This window comes from Triturus cristatus, chromosome 5_2 (genome assembly GCF_964204655.1).
Source record: "Triturus cristatus chromosome 5_2, aTriCri1.1, whole genome shotgun sequence".
Lineage (NCBI taxonomy): Eukaryota > Metazoa > Chordata > Amphibia > Caudata > Salamandridae > Triturus > Triturus cristatus.
In genome coordinates, this window is record NC_140588.1 from 924788580 (window position 1) to 924808746 (window position 20167).

General features: G+C 49.3%; 1 protein-coding gene across 2 annotated transcripts in view; it reads right to left on the bottom strand.

Annotated features, from left to right (window-relative positions):
• THOC2 (THO complex subunit 2) overlaps nucleotides 1-20167 on the bottom strand; it is a 1568999-nt gene that overhangs the window by 56424 nt on the left and 1492408 nt on the right. The window lies entirely within an intron of this gene.

The following is a 20167-nucleotide window of genomic DNA, read 5'->3' on the forward strand; positions in this document are numbered from 1 at the left end:
AGACCGAAGGTGGGTTTGTAGGGAGCTTGACTTCTTTGCAGATGTCACCCGAATTTCTGCGCCCCTTAGAACGTCTACATGCTGGATGTTCAACCCTGACAGTGCACTGAAGCCTGCTTACCAGGCTCCAGTGTCTGCGTTCTTTCCCCTAAACTGACATACTTAATTGTTAGTCAATTGGCTAGGACTTTAGCAGCCTTGCACAGACAGAGATTGAGATAAGAAAAAGGAGGAGGCAGGAGGTGAAGGAAAGACATGGGCACCTTATGTGGGCACCACAGCAGAGTGCAGAGGAGGAGCAGGTGAACCAGAGCATGTGAGTGGGGGCTTAAAATAAGCGGATGGGTGCTGGGGAGTGTTGATAAGACATTTAGATGAGCATTGTTCCAAGCCCAGCTGCGAAAGTAAACAAAATGATTTCATTTACAGTGCCTTATAGTCTCCGAATATAATATGCAGCACACTCCGATGTACCTGGGCTTTTAAATGATGCAACATTTTGAAACAAGTGATTAAAGTGCGTCTAAATTCTGTATCTATGAGAAAGGTATTTGATAAATGGTTTTCATTTGACTGTATGTTTGTATCCAGTGAAAGCAGTTTTGTCTTGTTTGACCATTATGAAAACAAGTGTAAACCGTAGCAAGGCTGCACTTGGGGCTGTGTGCTCCACACTAGATGGGCTCCACTTCCGGTTACTACCTTTTGTCCAATCCAGACCTAAACAGTGTTAGGTGAAGCTTCCACCACACTCTCAGACATTGTGGGACTCCGTCGACAGGGCAGGCTGTCTCTTGCTGACCGACCCGAGCTATATCCATAGCAAAATAAAAGACAGATGCACCTCTCGGGCCAGATAGTCCCCGAGACAAACCGATCAGCTCCAACATGAGGTGTTTGTTAAATCACCAAGGGTGACAATCACCTCTGCTCTTCAGTGCCTAACATTTGTTTGTTTAATCGCCTGCTTTAAACCTTGCCCAACCAGGCACACGTTTACTAACTTATTTATTCAGCTGATCGCTCTCTTACCTGCTCACTCACGCAACTGATTCTTTCACTCACTTTCAGATTGATAGCGTTCCATTTTCTTGATCTATCAATTAATTTTTCTGTACTTTTCCAGGAGTATGCCCTGCTTACAATTTTCTGCGGTATTCTTACATTAATTTCATTTGTTCATATATGACACTGGTTAGTCGGGGGCACCCAATGGAAGCTTCTCCATCAGACATATTCTTCAGTCATACCTGGGCTGACATTGTGTGCTTGGCTTGAATGGAGCAAGAGCTGGGTTTCAGTATCATCATTTTTTTTTCTTTCGTGGAAGGAACTAGTTCTGTCTGGTTCCGGTCCTCCTACGTTTGCTCATTTTGATGTGTTGACTATATAGATGCCGTAGCAACCATGCACATTTCATGCAGTTGCTGGGAGATTGGTGAGCTTTGCATGGTAGTTTATTCCCTATACAAGGTGGTGAGTCTAATGTGTATTTCAAGCATTCCATTTGTCCAGATTTGGTCATGGACGGGAGCAGGTGATGGACGTTAAAAGACGTTCATCTTGATATGGACACACTTCGGCCAGATTTACGAAAACACTGCATCTGGCTTGCATCGCAATACTGATGCAAACTGATGAAAGTATTGTACTGGGATTCAAATTCTAGCACAATTCTTGTTTTATGTTGTAAAGTAGCCCTAAACTAGCTCAAAGTAGAGCTAATTTCAAGGGCATAGCTACCATTAGGGCGGTAGGTACAGCGACAATGAGGGGCCCATTGAACGCTGATAATTATTGTCTTTCATTATACCAGCAGCATTTAAAGGGGCCGTTTTTCTTGCATGCACCAGGGACTATGGCTTCTTTACATTAAGGGGTGTACCATGTGATGTACGCAGGCGTTCCAATGCAACCACTCATGGGCTATAATGCAAATCCCCATCTACTAACATTGGCTGACCGACATTCGCATAAAAAAATAGGCTTCCGCTGGTTAGGCATAACACAGGAGTAACATTTTCTTTTCTCCAAAGCTTTCAAAATTTGCATGGGTGTTGTACTGTAGAGCACTTACACAAACTTGGAAAAACATTAACCTATGTCCGAGTATATTTTTTCAAACTGAGAGGGTAACGATGTAGTACAAAACCTATGGTAGTTATCGAACACTCACCCTTGCACTATGGTGCAAGGGAGCCAAAAGTGCTCAAGTGCTGGGGGAGAGAGAAACCGTGTCATATCAGCTCCTGCTGCTATGATCTCCAAATATTCTAGACTCATCCCTCTTCTACCCCCTCCACTTTCCTTTTCAATCCAACAAACAGACTCACATGTCCCCCGCTCAAATTAATTTCATATTTCCCTATACTAACTCACTACTATTCCTGTTTGGGTTCCGGAGTAGCATGCTTCTCCATGAAAAGTGCTTTAATGCCTCATCAGGGGTACCAAGGGCTATATAAATGTAAACCCCAAATTCTTCTATCCCTCCATTATCCTTTTCAACCCAAATAACAGACTCACATGTGCACGGCTCAAATAAATGCAATAGTTCCCTATACTAACTCACTAATAATCCTTTTTGGGTTCCAGAGTAGTGTGCCACTTGCCAAAAAGTGATTCGCCTCATCAGGGATAGTAAGCGCTATATAAATGGAATTACATTTACCTAGGTTATGGGTACTAAAGTGGGTCCCTATGGGCTGCATTAAGTATTGTGCCACCCAAAGGGATCCACACAATAATTGCACCCAGCCAGCCACTGCAGGATTTGTGAAATGGTGTAAACCATTTTGAAAACACGACATGGCACACTCTTGTGTGCCATGCACACTCCATATACTATATGTAAGTCACCCCTGGAGCAGGCCTTGGATCCCTAAGGCAGGTGCATTATATTATATCTCCGGACATACCATCAAGAGCAGATATGCACCTGTGAAGTCTAGTGCCACTGCCAAGATATTGCAAGTGTTCAGGAAGCCATCTTACGTACACTGAAATGGCGGGAAACCTATTAGAAAGAATCCAAAGAGCAATACAATCTTAGCCGGATAGCCTACAAAAAAGCCATCTTGGAGGCTAAAAAAAACGTTCTTCACAAACAAAGTATTAAATTCAAATAATAAAACAAAGGACATCTTCAATACAGTAAGGGAGCTATCTAACTCTGATCGGGTGACCCCCACCCCTAATTTAACCTCACAGAAATTATGCAATAATCTAAATTTGTTCTTCCTAGACAAAATCAAGACAATTCAAGATTCCATAGATTCCAGCCACAAGGATATGCACAATTCACCAGAAAACAACAATTATGACTATCGCCACTTATTCCGGTCTTAACAAAGAACAACTTATAGAACTACTTAACAAGGTAAATTCAGGCTCCTCTAAAGATGTCCGTCCCCCTCAGATACTAAAACTCCTCTTTACAGCCTTCCCAGAGACTATACTCTCCCTACTGAACTCATCCTTCACTCAAGAGATTGTGCCGTTAGCCTTAAAAGATGCAGAGATCATTCCGTTACAAAAAAACCAAGGTGTAAACCCTCAAAAGCTGGAGCATTACAGGCCCAGATCCCTTCTCCCCTTCTCAGCCAAACTCTTAGAGAGACACATAGCCAAACTTCTCAGCACCTTAGAGGGATGTGGCAGAGCTTAAAAAGTAGGAAGACTGATGGTTTGGCCTAGTTGAAATGGAGTGACCACTTTCGGAAGAAAGCTATCTCACGTACTAAGCACCAGTTTGTCTGGGTAGATGTTAAGATAAGGAGGATTGGATGACAAGGCCTGAAGCTCACCGACCCTCCGGAGAGATGTGATTGCCACGAGAAAGGCCATCTTGATGGTAAGGAGCCAGAGAGGACAATTGTGCAGAGACTCAAAGGAAGCACACATAAGGAAGTGGAGGACGAGACTGAGATCCCACTGGGGCATAACAAAGGGGGTTGGAGGGAACATATGTGCAAACCTTTCAAAAACTTAGGTACAATAGGGGGATTGGAAAAGGGAAGGTTGGTCAGCCAACTGAAGAAAAGCAGAAATTGCAGATAGATATCCTTTTACAGTGTACAGAGCAGAGCCCTGCTGGGCAAGGGAAAGAACAAACAGGAGCACCTGAGAAAAGGGGACAGAAAGGGAATCTATATGTCCTTCTCAAGACCATGCCACACATTTTGCCAAATGGGCGGTGTAAACTGCCTTGTTGGAGGGACGCCTGGCTTCCAAGATAACATTACCAACTTTGGGCATTAGGTCGAAGGATATCAACTGTTGCCGCTTAATCTCCACGCATGAAGGCAGAGCGTTGACCGGTTTGGGTGGAGAACCCTCTCCTGCTGCTGCGATAGAAGATCTGCCCGAAGAGGCCATGCTCAACAATTCGGCATACCAGGCTCTCTGTGCCTAGCCCGGAGCCACAATGATGACTGGGGCCTAGTAGTTCCTGATCTTCTTGAGAACTCTGGGCAGGATTGAAATGGGGGAAAGACATGCAGGAGGCCTGAGCTCCACTCAAGACAAAAAGAGTCTTCGAGCAAGAGCTGCCTTGGAGACTCCAGAACACAGAACTGCTGACATTGCGTGCTCTTGGCTGTGGCGAACAGATCTAACCAAGGATCGCTCCATTGCTGAAAGAGACCTTCCACCACTTCCAGACTGACACCATTCGTGATCAGCTAGGCAACTTTGCCTGAGTTTGTCCGCTCTGGCATTCAGAGAACCCACCAGATGTTGAACCACCAGGTATATGCCCTGCTGTTCCAGGCATGTCCAGAGACGCAGGGCCTCTAGACAAAGGGTCCATAACCCCACCCAGCTTGTTGCAGTAACACATGGCGGTGGTGTTGTGAATGAACACCTGCACTAGCCTTCCCTGGCTCGAGGTAAAAAAGGCTTTCAATTGCAATCGGATCACTAGGAGCTCCAACAGTTTGATGTGGAGTCTGGATTTCGCCAGAGACTAGAGCCTTCTGATCTCCAACTCTCCGTCCGCACCATCCCAGGAGTAACAAATCAGTCACTAGTTCGATCCGGCTGAGGAAGGGAGAGGGGTCTGCTGCTGACACAACCGTGGTACGTAGGCCACCGCTGCAAGCATTTTGCAGTTCCCTCTGAGAATTGGACCATAACAGGGAGATTTCACTGATGCTGCGCCCACTGGAAAATCAGGTCCCTCTGCACAGCCCGCTTATGCAAGTGGCCATGTGTCACAAGCAGGATGCAGGAGGCCATGAGACCCAACAGCCATAGAATCAGTCTCACTGAAATCCAGGACAGAGGCTGAAACATCGGTATCATAGCCTGAATATCCTGGACTCGCTGTTTGTGTTTCCAGATCAGCTCTGATGAAAGGAAGTGCCTGAGAGGAAGTAAGGTGTGACTTCAGCACGTTGATAGTAAACCCCAGCGAATGCAGGATGTCTGCTGTAGTCTAGAGATAGGAAACTACAGTACAGGGTGATCTCATGTTCAATCACCAGTTGTCGAGATAGGGGGAAGACTGGCACCCCTGATTTTCACAGATAAGTTGCAACCACTGCCATCACTTTTGTGAACACCCGAGGGACGCTGATGAGGCCAAAAGGGAGCACAGCGAACTGAAAATGCTTGTGGCCACCGTGAGCCGCAGGTAACGTTTGTGGGCAGGCAGGAATATGGAAGAACGTGTCTTGCAAATCAAATGGTCCAACGCCACCATCCAGCCTCCAGTGTCCAGGGCAAACAGGACCTGAACAAGAGTGAGCATCTTGAATTTCTCCTTCTTGGGAAGAAATTGAGAGAGCGCAGGTCGAGTATAGGATGAAGGCCTTCGTCCGTTCTTATACCAGAGAGTTGTGGGAATAGCAACCACAACCTACTTCTGGCATTGGCACTCTCTCTATGGCTCCTTTGGCCAAAAGAGCTATCACATCCTGGCAGAGAAGAGATAGGTGGTCCTCTGTCATCCTGTTTTAAGTAAGTGGCATGGAGGGAGGGGTTGTCACAAAGTGAAGGAAGTAGCTCCTCAAGAAAATCCGCAAAACCCACCTGTCCGATGGTATGGAATGCCAGAAGGGAAGGTGATGGCAAATTCTGCCTCCCACTGGGGGCCCATGATAGTAAACAGGCAGACAAGGAGGGTTTAGAAGTTGCAGCTACTGAGGAGTTGGTGAATTGACCAGACCGCTGGCCACCCAGCCCACAGGGCCAGTAGGTACAGCACCTGCGACTAAGAAGAGACTGTAAAGCTTGTGCTGTGGTAGCTGGGCAGGTAAAGACCAAGCCGTACGCCCCTCCGTGGCCACGAAAGAAACAAAAAGCAGATTTAGTGTGCCATGGGGCTATAGAGAATCCCAAGGACCTGGTTGTAGCCCTGCTCTCCTTAAAGGGCTCCAGCGCCGAATCCACCTTGCCTCCGAAGAGACAGGTGCCATCAAAGGGCATGTCTGAGTGAGAACTGGACAGCACCAGAAAAGCCAGTCATCCTCAACCAGACGTGGAGTCGCAGGGCCAGTGGCCTTGAAACCGCTCTGCCTAGTGAGTCGGTGGTGTCTAGTTCACAGTGGATGCTGAAATTAGCTGCATCCCTTCCATCGGCAATAGCCTGGGAGAGCACGGCCCGCCTCCTCCGGGACCATTGGCAGCGCCTGTGCAACCATATCAGACAGGGTGTGGGGAATACCGGTCAAAAAGGTACACAGTTTCACAGACTACAGTGCTAGGCTGGTGGAAGAAAACATCATCTTCCAAAAATTGTCCAGCCTTTTGGATTCCCTATCCGGGGGTGCAGTAGGGAATGTGCCTGGATTTACATGGGATGTTGAAGCTTGGAATACCAAGCTCTCCGGGGCAGGGTGTTGAGTGAGGAATTTTGGGTCCCCTGGAGCGGGCGGTGGCGGCATGCAATCTTTCTGTTCACAGAGGCCCCAGTTTTGGGCATGAACCAAGTCCCAAGGAGGATTTCAGTGAATATCTCAGTGAAAGGGAGAAGCAGTCCTGATGGGGACACTCCCACCTGAAGCACTTCCGTGAAAACATTGGTCTTGACTGCCACAGAGGGCAAGCTAAGGTCGAGGACCAAAGTCGCCCTTCTCACCACAACTGCGAAGAAAGCTCCCTCCTTCACAGCTTAGGTGGGGGGAGAAAGCATGTCAGTATCAGGAGAAGTATCCAATGCTCTGGCTTCACCCAGATCCTCACACCAGTCCATTTGATCTTCACAAGGCTGGTAATCCTTACTGTAAGTGACCCCTCACATCACTCCCTGAGTCCTAGCCAATAAGAATAGGGCATAGGCTTCGGCCTGGAAGGCCTGGCTCCATTCGGTGCTAGTGCCTGCTCCAGATACCCCTTCGGGTCCGTGTCTGAGTCGGGATGGGGATGGTGCCAGCGGGCGCGCTAGCCTCGAGATCGGTTTAGGTGGCACGACGGGTGCTGATCCAGATCCATTTGTGGATCCAGTAGGGCCCCAACCTGAAACACAGGACCAAAAGGCACATTAGAGGGAGCAGGCCACCCAAATATGAGGTGCATGGCCCCATAAAATTCTTTCAATTGGGCAGGGGTCGCTCCACTTCCCGGAAAGTCGGGGAGGTGCAGAGCTGACCCAGGCGCTGACTTAACCGTGGAGCCAGACCTCGAGTGGCAACGCTCCCTCGTCTGGTCAGCCGACAGACTAGGTCAAGTCGAAGCACGCTTCAACTTATTCTTGAACTTCAACTTACCCGAATGGTCCAATAACTTGGGAGTGCGATGATTACCTCGGGTTCTGCGACTGTTCCCGGGACCTTCTTCTCAACCAAGTTCTCGATCGTAGTGGCGTCACAAGTTGAGCCGCCGTAAGCTTGAGGGATTTTTCCCTCAAGGCCTTCAGGTTAATTGCGCACCAGTCAGTGCAGGCCTTCAGGTCCCGCTCAAGGCACCAGAAGCATTCAAGGTGCGGGTCCATTACCATCATCTGACAGTGACGTGCACCGTAGGGCTTGAAGACATCCCCGCCACACCAGGAGGTAAACCTCAAAAAGTCTTCGACAAAACGTCCCAAAAAAACCTAGTCAAAATGCGTCTAGGGGTAGCTTCTCCAGGATCTGTGCTGGCTGGCATGGAAAGATGAGACCTGATGGCAACACGCCTGGGTTACGCCTATATAGGCACCCAAAACGTCACTTCCAGTGCAGACTACGCAGCGCGGAGGCACACAACGCCACCTACCGGCAAACAGGAGTACTGCTTATGAAAAGTTTCCGGATCCAGTCTGACACTTGGGGAATATTCAAAGGAAAGGAATATGCGGCTAGAAGTCTGTATCAAATGTACTACACTAGTATCTACTGCCATTACCAGGCAACCTGTAGTATCTAAACCTGTGTGGATAACATATTGAGCCACATCCGGTCCATCATTAATCGTTTTAGCCAAAGAGGCCCTGTGGCCATTGGGACTGCTGGCAAGATCTCACCTGCCATGTCCCACAGGGCATGTGTGTAACTACCCAGTAAACTAAGAGCATTCACAGACTGTATTGCTAGACTGACCGAAGAAAGCATGCACTTGCCAAAAGCCTCAACCTTCTGGATTCTCTGGTTGGAGGAGTGGTTGGAAATGAGGTAGGATTCACTTATTGGTCGAGGCTTGCACGATAAGGCCCTCTAGAGTGGGCTGCGTGGTGAGACTATCAAGGTTACTATGCATCAGTCAATGGCTTCTGGACACCTGTCGATTCTCAGGCAAGAACAACTGTTTGACCAATCATTCATCAAAGTGTCAGTTTAAGGCATCACTAAAGGAAAGCAGAAGCTCAGAGGTTGCTGGCCCAGGCTTTCAGATCTCTGTTAGGACCTTAGTTTAGTTCTCAATGGATGGTAGCTGTAATTTTAGTACCTCAGCATCCCTCCGGACCACATCGTAAACAAGGCCCACTCTTCCATTGGTGACTCAAATGATGAGTCAAGCTCCCTTTCAGGCGAGGTGTAAACCCATTGGCATTCTGTTAATCAATGTTTTAGGCATCATCAGTACAGTGAAGAGAGAGCAAGCTATACCCACCATCATCATCTAGGGGTACTCCCTGCTCTTGCATATGATCAGAGTCAGAAATTAAGAGATAATAGAGCTTCTAGAGTCTACAACAGGCGCGCAATTCGTAGTTCTTTGGGACTAGTTGTAGGAAGCTGGCTCTGTATATACTATACCAAAATGAGGTGTAGTGTGCACAGAGTCCAGTGGATCCCCAAAAGTAGGCAGAGGTGAAAGTAGATAGCACCTTACTCTCTATTTGTGGTAGTGTGGGCAAGCAGTAAGGTTTTACCAGAGGATAGTGTTAAGCATGTGTTGTACACATTAAGGCAGCAAATGAGGTCACACACTCAAAGACTGAGCTCAGACCAATTTGTTTGTATCAAAAATATTTTTAAGTTATTCTATTTCTAGAACCAAGCAAAGCCTGGTGAAGGTAAGTGAAGAACAAGTTACTTACCTTCGGTAACAATGTATCTGGTAGAGACATAGTCTAGCCGCATATTCCTTAACTTAGAATATCCCCAGGCGTCAGACTGGTCCGGAAACTTTTGCGCAGCAGCACCTCTGCGCGCCAGGGTGCGGCGCCGTGCGACGTGACATCAGCGGAGCTATATATATGCCCCGCCCCGGCGCGCCGACATCAGTTTTCGTCAGAAGACTTTTCCACGTCAGGACGCGAAGCCACCACCGAAACCTGTGAAAACATGGGAACAGTGTGCAGAAAAAGGAAAGAAAAACAAGGTATGGTGAAAAAAACATCACCATAGAAAGATAGTGCCAAGCACCGTATATTGTAAACTGAGGGAGGGAAAAGAACAGAGCACCACTCTGGGAGGGACCCCTGCAATCGTTAAGTCCAAAACCTCCCCTGGAGGCAGAAGATGCAGAGCATAGGCAGAATTAAACCCTTGGCCTGTGTGAGCCTGTGCCACCAGAGGCACAAGACTCACCATTTGAGCCATAGCTGCGAGGTGAACTATCACAGCAGCCGGCAGAAAGGCTGCAACCACAATATATGACATTGAAGGACAACCAGTCCAGAACCCTGGAGCAAGAACTACCGCCCCATCTCGCTTCTCCCGTTTCCAGCCAAAGTCATCGAGAAGACCGTCAACAAGCAGATGGCCGCCTTCCTCGAGACGAACGGATCCCTCGACCCCTCACAGTCCGGCTTCCGAGCCAAACACAGCACCGAGACCGCCCTCATCGCCGCCACCGATGACATCCGAGCCCTGATGGACAATGGAGAAACAGCGGCCCTCATCCTCCTAGACCTCTCCGCGGCATTCGACACGGTCTGCCACCGCACCCTAATACGGCGCCTCAGCAACATCGGAATCCAGGACAAGGCGCTGGAATGGATCATCTCCTTCCTCGACGGAAGAACACAGCGAGTCCGCCTACCACCTTACAAGTCAGAGGCCTCCGAAGTCATCTGCGGCGTCCCCCAAGGATCATCCCTGAGCCCCACCCTCTTCAACGTCTACATGAGCCCCCTCGCGGCCATCGTACGCAAACACCACCTCAGCATCATCTCCTACGCCGACGACACCCAGCTGATCCTCTCCCTGACCAACAACCCCGCCGCCGCCAGAGCCAACCTACACGAAGGGATGAAAGAGGTAGCCGAATGGATGACGACCAGCCGCCTGAAACTGAACTCGGACAAGACGGAGGTCCTCATCCTGGGCTCCTCTCCCTCCGCCTGGGACGACTCCTGGTGGCCTCCCGCCCTGGGCACCGCACCCAAACCGACAGACCATGCACGTAACCTGGGCTTCATCCTGGACTCCTCCCTCTCCATGACCAGGCAAGTCAACAGCGTCTCCTCGGCGTGCTTCAACATCCTACGCATGCTACGGAAGATCTTCTGGTGGATCCCCACAGAGACCAGGAAGACCGTCACCCAGGCCCTCGTCACCAGCCGACTGGACTACGGCAACGCCCTCTACGCCGGGACCACCGCCAAGCTCCAGAAGAGACTCCAGCGGATCCAAAACGCCACAGCCAGACTCATCCTCGACATCCCACGATCCAGCCACATCTCCGGACATCTGAGAGACCTTCACTGGCTCCCCATCAACAAGAGAATCACCTTCCGCCTCCTCACCCACGCACACAAAGCCCTACACGACCAAGGCCCGAGCTACCTCAACAACCGAGTCAACTTCTACGCTCCCAAACGCCACCTCCGATCAGCCAACCACGCCCTCGCCGCCGTCCCCCGCATCCGCAGAGCAACTACAGGAGGAAGGTCCTTCTCCTACCTGGCCGCCAAGACCTGGAACTCCCTCCCGTCCGACCTGCGCCTGACCCAAGACCACCTCTCCTTCAGGAAGAAGCTGAAGACCTGGCTGTTCGAGCAGTAGCGGCACCCCCCCCCCCCCCAGCGCCTTGAGACCCTACGGGTATGTAGCGCGCTTTACAAGTGTCACTGATTGATTGATTGATTGAGCAAAGACAAAGTACCATAAAGCGTCACCCAAAAGGAGACATCAGATCCGAAAAATGGACCTGCTGAATGCAGCATTGTCAGAGACTGCAACTGCTAGATTGCAGGGGAGGCAAGAGACCTCAAGCGGTTGAATAAGATAGAAGGAAAGAATAAGACTCATATCGGACAACCCAGGGTAGGGGTTGTAAGGGACACATGGCACATGAGCATACCACCCAGTCACAAGAATGGGCAAAGCAGAGCCCCGAAACAGAATGTAGCTTCGTGAGTCGGAGTGAAGAGAAGACGTCACACCACAGAGGAATAAAGCCACCTAAAGGGAGGCGAAGGCAAGAAGCCCAACCTGAAAAGATTGTCGCAGGACGTGAAGGACGGGTAGGCGTTGAGGAATCTGCGGCTAGACTATGTCTCTACCAGGTACATCGTTACCGAAGGTAAGTAACTTGTTCATCTGATAGAGACGTCTAGCCGCAGATTCCTTAACTTAGAATAGATACCAAAGCCATACCCCTAGAGGAGGCGGGACTGCGACTGAACCCCACAAAGGTCCAGAGAGAACCCAGACGTCAATAACATGACCAAAATAGTGTTGTCAACCAAAGGGCAAAACACAGTGGTGACAGAAGTGACAGCGCAGCCAACCACCAGACCCCTAAGCCCTGAAGAGAGCAGGGAATCAAGGGGAGGCGAGGGCACCACAGCCCATCCAGAATAACACAAAATCCCCCACATGTAGAGGGGATTAGAGAACGAAAACACCAAGCCAGAATGCTTGTGCCTGATTGAAAAAATGCCGAACTTCGAAAGAAGACCAAGAGGCATGAAGGATCAACAGTATCCAAGGTGTCGACAAGAAGCCAGAGCTAGTCCCAGCTAAATAACTTGAACAGCGTAAAACACTGTTAAACCTGCTCTCGTAAAGATGCGAAGGCAGCAGGATACTGACCCTCGCCCAGCAACGGGCTGACATGGAAGAAAAACACACCCAGCAAAGAAACTGACGTGAAAAGATAGTTCAGCACCTCGCAGGAAGTAGAACTGAAGCTTATGGCGAAAGAACCGCAGTATGCGACAGTCGACAAGCCAACCCAAAGGACTGGTTAAGTGGTATGGTGGAGAGAATGCGTAGCACCCTCACATGTACCACAGAGGAAGAGTACTGCGGAGACCCGTGCCAGTCAGACATGTGGAGAGCATTGAAAGGATGCCCCTACACAGCCCGAAAGACACTCATACGCGACCAGGAGGAACACCAGGAAGCAAGACAGCAGGAACAGCTGAGATGCGCCCAATAGTAAGAAGGCAACAGACCGCACAAGCCATGAGGAAGAACATGCCTCAATAAGATGCTGAAACCCGGCCAAACCAAGGCACTAGGGTACGCTCAAAAGTACCCGCAGTTACACAGATAGTGGAACTAGACCAGTTTACAAGCAACGTCAGCCGGCAGTCCGGAAGAGAGAGAACAGTCCCCTTGCAGGACAATTTAGAAGAAAAGACAAGCCTAACAAGGGAGTACTTAGGACCAACTCCCGGGTCCTAGACTCCAGGAAGAGCGGGGTTCAAAGAGAACCATCTCCACGAGTCCGCCACTTTTAAGAATGCTAGTGGAACGTAGAAATCCCTGCGCGAAAGCAGCGGGAATGTGGAGAAAACTGTTGGGGAATAAACCAAAAGGCCATAACAACCTACAACAGAGAGGTCCACGGCAACTCCCTACTTGGGAGAACAACCCAGAAGGGGCTTGTACCAAAAGACGGACCATAGGACAAAAGCAAGATGCCAGGCTATGCGAGGTAGATACCACACAGCACAGACCTAGACACAGAGTCCAAACAGACAACAGAGCGATGCGACCCTGCGGGATGCAGTAAAGGGAGGTATAGGAGCCCCAGAGGGATACTCATAATGAAAACTCCACAGGAGCGTACGAAGGCAAAGGCAGACACCTGCCACCAGCCAATACCCCACATAGGGCAAGGGTCAACCCCTGGCAAGAAGGGGGTCCTCTTGGCAAAACAGACAGTCAGAGGACTTGAAACAAAAACAACCCAGCCATACGGCAATACAGAGGCACAAACCCGCCTCTGATAAAAACTGGTCCGTAAAGGAAGACCGCAACGAAGAAGAAAAGTCAAGCAGTCAGTGGCACGGCAGAATTACGGTAGCCCTGACAGAAGCCTGGAGATCGCCAAGTCAGAGTGGGACTCAAAAAGGTCTATTCCCTTAAACGGCATGTCTTTGAGGCTCTCCCAAATATTATCAGGGAAGCGACTGTCACGCATCCAGGCATGACTGCGCCAATCCACCAGAGTCTGTGGTATTCAGGGAGGAGCGTATTGTAAAATGAGCCATTTCCTTGCCGTGAACGACAAGACGGAGTAACTCAGGGCGCAATTCCTCCGGAAGGGAAGGGAGAAGGTTAGCCACGGAGTCCCAGAGTGCAGAGGACGCACGTGCAAACACGCATGTAGTGTTTAAAGCACGGATGGCCGCGCTAGAAGAAGCAAAAAGCTATCTTCCACATGCATCCAGCTACCTGGATTCCCGGGTGGGAGGAAACAAGGGCAAAATGGAGGAGTCCTGCAACCAAAATTCTCCAAGTTGCCATAAAGAGCGGGGCTGGTGAACGACCTGAAGGCCATGCCACACTAGGGACCTGCACCAGTGGCTCCCGACCAGGGGAAGCAGCAGCAGCCTCCGAAAAGGCCGTAGCGGATACCGGAGTCGCCCGACCCAGCTGAGGGTACAGAAACTAGGAATCAGGAGGGAGGTCAACCCTGGGCATGGACGCCAGTGTCGATGAACGGATGGACATCTGCGGTGAGGGATGCGTCGACAACGGCGTCGGCTGGCGCCGTGTCGGAGTCGACTGGACATTGACGGCCCCCACAATGAACGCTACCTCGACGTCGACCGACGTCGGGTGATGCGTTGCCCCAGACGTGGGATCAGGCTTAGAGCTTGGTGTGGGTTTGGACGTCGAGCCCGTCATTGGGTCCGACGTGGTGCCCGGCTCTGAGCCCGGCGTCACAGACGCTGCTCCCGCCGTCCGCGCAGGAAGACGCCCAGGGCTATGCGCTGACTAGCGGAGTGTGCTAGAGCGACCAGGACGGTCTGGGCCACGGCCCAACATCGTCGCCTCGGTTCCGGAGTCTGAGTCGGTGCACACAATCCTGGTCAGGGAAGGATCTGCCGATGAGGGCCCAGCCGGAGTACCCTCTGCCTGAAGAGCCTGGGACTAGGCCTCCATTTGGGTGCGCGTCGCTCCGACTCCTGGAAAAGGAGGGTATGAAGGAGGTGACCTCCGGGCGCCCGTAGCTGACCCCTTACGAGAGCAATGGGCGCCAGCGGCACAGCTACGAGAGGTGGACCTCAGTGGACACTTTTGGCTCCGCTTACATTTTTTAGGGCCCCGGTCGCGGGATCGGCCTCAGGAACGAGCTCCATCTGGAGAAGTAGAGCGGCGACGAGAAGAAGCTGGGCCGGACAGCCGTGCAGCCAGCAACTTCATACGGCGGTCCCGTAGGGAATTCGGCTTAATCTGTTGACAGTCGTCGCATTGTTTGGAATAGTGGTGCACACCAAGGCACCACATGCAAATCAGGTTTTGAACCCAGAGGGCATTGCACACTGTTCCGGTACGACACCAACGGTGCAGAGAAGGCTCAAAATAAGGCCAGGAACTGCTGGTTTCGAGGGTCCGCGTCGTGACGCGGAAAAGAAGAAAACTAATGTCGGCGTGCCGGGGTGGGGCATATATGGCTCCGTTGACGTCACGGCCATGGACGACGTTAGGGCGGAGCCGTACGGCACCGCCCCCCGGCGCGCAGTGTTGCTGCTGCGCAAAAGTTTCCGGACCAGTCTGGAGCCTGGGGATATTCTAAGTTAAGGAATCTGCGGCTAGACGTCTTTATCAGATATAAATGCTTTGCAAAATCTTATGCAGTGTTTTACAGTTGAATGCAGGTTCAAATGCAGTTGGTTGAATCACAGGTAAGTCAACAGTTCGGAATTACTTTTTAGTTACTTTACAGATTACTCATGCTAATCAGTGTGATATGCCTGGATATCACACTGAGACATCTCCTAGACAAAAGATAAGTAATTTACTTATAGTACATAATGCAGTTTTTCAACATTCCATACAAACCAACTCCACACCCAACAATTTTAAAGAAAAGCGGTCAATGCAATCCTATGGGAGGAAATAGAGTTATGGGTTTACAGGTAAACAGTTATTTGTGGGAGTTGGTATTCTGGGGTTAGAACCAGGGTTCCCCCAGGGTCAAGGATGCACTATTGAAACATTCTCAGTGGCTCTAGGGCGGCTGGGTGCAGAGTGCTGAGGCCCAATCTTATCTAATGGGGGATAGGGGGCCTCTGGTTGGTGGCTGCTCACGAGCTGTCCACAGAGTGGTGGGAGCAAAGCTCCTGGTGTTAGGCTCAGGGCAAAGGGGGGATCTGAGTTAGCACCCAAAGCACACCCGCAGCGGCGGCTGGGTGCAGGGCGATGTTTTGGCGTTGGGTGCCTTGTTTTCAATGGGGATTCTCCATTTGCAACAAAGAATGCAGGCTCGGGGACGAAGATGTTCTGGAGGTGACCACCGGTGGGAGAGGTAAGTTGGGATGCCTGGGGATGATTGGACACCGTCTGTTGGGCCCACCAAGGCCGTGGGGCATCGGGTGCAGGGGTGTATTCAGGCGTCGGGTTATTATTACCAGCTCTGGTTGGGGTCAGGGGGCAGATCCTTCAGAAAGGGGCTGCAGGCTTCGCTTGGAGATTCGAGGCAGGTCAGAGATCACCAGATCTCAGGCAAGGATCGCGGGGAGACGGCCTCATGGAGTTGGGCCACTCCAACTCGAGCCGTGGGCACAGGGTGCAGTGTGGTGCAGACCCGCATTTTTGGCAGGGGCCAGAGTCTGTTGGTGAGCAAATCTGGTGCTCACGGGAGACAAAGTCTTGGGTTTGGAAGTCAAGACAGGCCTTACGGATTCTTGAGGCTGCAGGACACACCGGGATTTCGCTGGAGCAGGTTCGAGGTGCGGACAGGCCGGTAGGGCTGGGACCAAGTCAGTGGGCATCCTCCTCTTCTTAGTTTCAGAATAGCTTCTTCAGTCTGCAAGGTTCAGGGTTGTTTGCCCCTAAATAGTAGATTTAGGTGTGTTACAGGTAAGTAAAGTTTGGGAACAATGGGTCCCTTAATTGGGGTGGGTACACTCTCTATTATGCCACCCTCCAGTGGGAGGGGGGCATATGCCTCTCTGGTTGGCTGGGTCCCCCCATCTGCAGGATGGCGGGGACTGAGAGTTGTGCACACCTCCCTTCCTCACTTGATTTTCACTCAGATTATCCCGCCCCCAAAGAAGGGGTCAGAACCGGTAGTGGCTAGGTCCTGGAAGCAGCAAAGGCCTGGAGTAGCTCACAAAGGTGGCAAGCTTTTAAAGCTTCCCCTTTGTGGACCGTGCCCATCCTGGAGGAGGCGGCTCGGCAACTCATCCCAGGATGTGCATTGTTTCAGACCCCCTAGAGCAGCGGGTTCTCAACCCAGGGGTCCAGAAATAGGTCTGGTGGTGGCAGCTGGTGAGCAGCCACTCAGCCAGGATACTAGAGTTAGGTTGTTTTTCAGGTGGCATCTCTAAGATGCCCTCTGAGTGCATTTGTGTTTAAATGCCACACTGGCATCAGTGTGGATTTAATGTGCTGAGAAGTTTGATACCAAACTTCCCAGTTTTCAGTAAAGCCATTTGGTACTGGGGAGTTTGCAATGACAACCTCCCGGCACCATATACTCTTAAGAGCATTACTGCACTTACAATGTCTAAGAATTGGCTTAGACACTGAAGGGGTACAGGGCTCGTGCACCTTCACCACTGGTATAGTGCACCCAGCTAGAGGGGTGGCTGACCCATGCCAGGGCAGTGGGTTGTAGGCATGGCACACAGGGATGTGAGCCATGTCGACTCTATACTTTGTTCTGCACCAAAACACACAGCCTGCAGTGGGTGGGTGGGTGTGTGTGTGTGTGTGTGTGTGTGAAGGGACACGGACTCCAAGAGTGGCACAATAAATACTGCAGCCTTTAGAGGCCTTCCCTGGCCACAGTGCCCTTGGTACCTATGGTACAAGTTCCAATGGACATGGCCAAAGAGCGCCGACTGGGTTTTGTTTTAATGCAGTTTTAGGGAGAGAACATAGGCCCTGGGTACCTGATTGGCAGGAAGGGGTGGGGGGGCAACCATGCAAAAAGAGGGCACTTTCCTACACCATTTGGGACCACTACAAAGATGTGCTGCTAACATGGTGAAGCCCTCGTGCTTTCTCTTTGAAGTCAAGTGTCGTGGGATGGGGTTGTGACCTGCTTCAATTTCTTGTGCTTGAACTTACAGGAGGACTTCGAGCACAAAAATGATCGGTCACAGGAACTACCTCACAACTGGGTCTGTGCCCATGACTTGGATAAGGAGCAGGATCTATGCAAAGGTCACAACTTTTTCTTGTGTTTAGCGACATATAGTTTCACCTGAGGGCTCGGATCTTTTTCAGATACATGAGGGTGCATTCATTGCACACCTTAAGAGTCATATACTGAGACCAAACACCAAAGTCACCTCATGCATGTCTGTGAATGACATCTGCTTCATGCAGTGGTGACATGGCTTGAAACCAGTTGTTTTGGTTGAGGACATGGTTCCCTAGCACAGTGGTGTAATCATTTGGAAATGGCAAGCAGGGAATATTCATTGGAAGGTACACAAAGAAAGGAACTGATGTCAGCACTCTGGGTTGGTGCTTATGTGAGGCCGCTCTTCATCATTTACAGGGTGGTGTGGATTCAGTGCAGGGACACATGGTGACACCTGTGCATGGAAGCACTACTCTGTATCCAGTCAGGCGCGCTGTGTCTTCTAAGGTGTTGCATCTGCAGCTAAAATAGCCATCAGAAAATAAAAACTTTGCCTCCCTTTCCCATATGCCCATAGAGCTTATCATACCACAGAAAACGTGGCTAAATCATGTCTGGAGCCTAAGCAGTAAGGCGCAACGAGGATATATGGCATCTGCAAGTGAAACCGGGCTGAAAGCAAGGGCTTAGGAGACATGAGTCTGTTAACTTTGAAACAAAGCATTTTAGGAAGGAAAATGTTGATGAGGCTGCGCATCTCATTCTATGAATTGCAGAAATTAAGCAACCAACATCATCAATGGTGGTTGATGCATTTGAAGCAGTTTTAATAACTTTCCGCAGGCCCTCCACAGCCTTGCTCTGGATGCTGCAACAGAGTTAATGGCCAGCTGTCTTTACTGGCTCAGATATATTATTTAGACTACTGTCAGTAGATGGCCTTACTCTACATTTCAACTTCAGAGGCTCTACATTAAATTTTTAAGACTTTCACTTTGCATGTGAGCTAATTCTTTAAGTTTATTGTCACCGAACATTAAAAACACACATCTCTATATGTACACACACACACACATACATATCTATACGTATGCCCACCTACATATATTGTTAAGAATTCGTGTCTTAAAAATAACAATGGTCCAAAATAATTTTAAATATTTAAATTTAGTTAATTTAACCCTAGTTTCATGTTTACTAATTAAATGTAATCACTATTTAAAGCAGATTGAAATAAAAAACAGTCCCGAGGTTGCCGTCCCCTCTACTCTATGGAAATGAAAATTCGTACTGAGATTTCTTGAAAGAAATCGCATTCCCCTTGGATGAAGGAGGGTACAAATATATGTACTGAAGCCTCATTCTCATGAGGATTCTATTGGATATGATTTTCTAATGATTGGGTTCCAAAGAGCGCAAGGTGTTTTTCCATTGATGACAAGCTACAACCTTAATGAAGTCCTTGTAGGACGAAACATGTCGGCTAGGCTGAACAAGTATATGTATCTGCAAAACGAATATAAATAAATCAAAAAGCCTTTCATCATAAACCACGTAAAACATGTAATTACTTGAAGGAATATTACATGTTTGGGTAACAGACATTCCTGTGCTATCTTTTCCAATAGGCCCTTTTTGTGGTGTTTTTTGGCAATAGGATCACAACCCGTTGAGCGTCTATTCTTAAGTTTACCAAAATATACGGATAAGCAATGGTCTAATAGCCTTATTGCCTGTTTTTCTTGAACTACATAACCTGGATAGATGACAGTAGCCCCCTCAAAGAAAACTAGGTGCGCTTTGGGTGAACCCCAACATCAGGGACAATATGATTGCGGAGCTCACCAATGGGGATATGATGGACAAGCAGGGTTTCCCTGAAAATGTACGACAGGGCTACATAACATTCAAATGAAATACGTAACCTGGTAGGTATGAACAAGCACAGTTCCTAGATTTCTATATTTTCTTATGTTGATAAAAAGAAAAACAAAAATGTACACAAGTTCTAACGTCTGGTAACTTGGAAGCGTAGGCATCTCTGGATTAGATTTCGACCTATTTAACAATGTAGAATGTACTATACAGATGATATGTACAGGTTAAAATATTTTAATGATTTAATTTTTATTGAAAAAGGTTAACATTTATTTATAAATTAGACAACCCTAAAACACTCAAATTTCAAGTCAGAATAAAACTTGTCATCAGACCTCCAAGACAAGACGATGGCAAATCATAAATATGCAGGCGTAATTCAATGGCTACAACAGCATTTTTTTCAAATTGTAAATTTAAAATG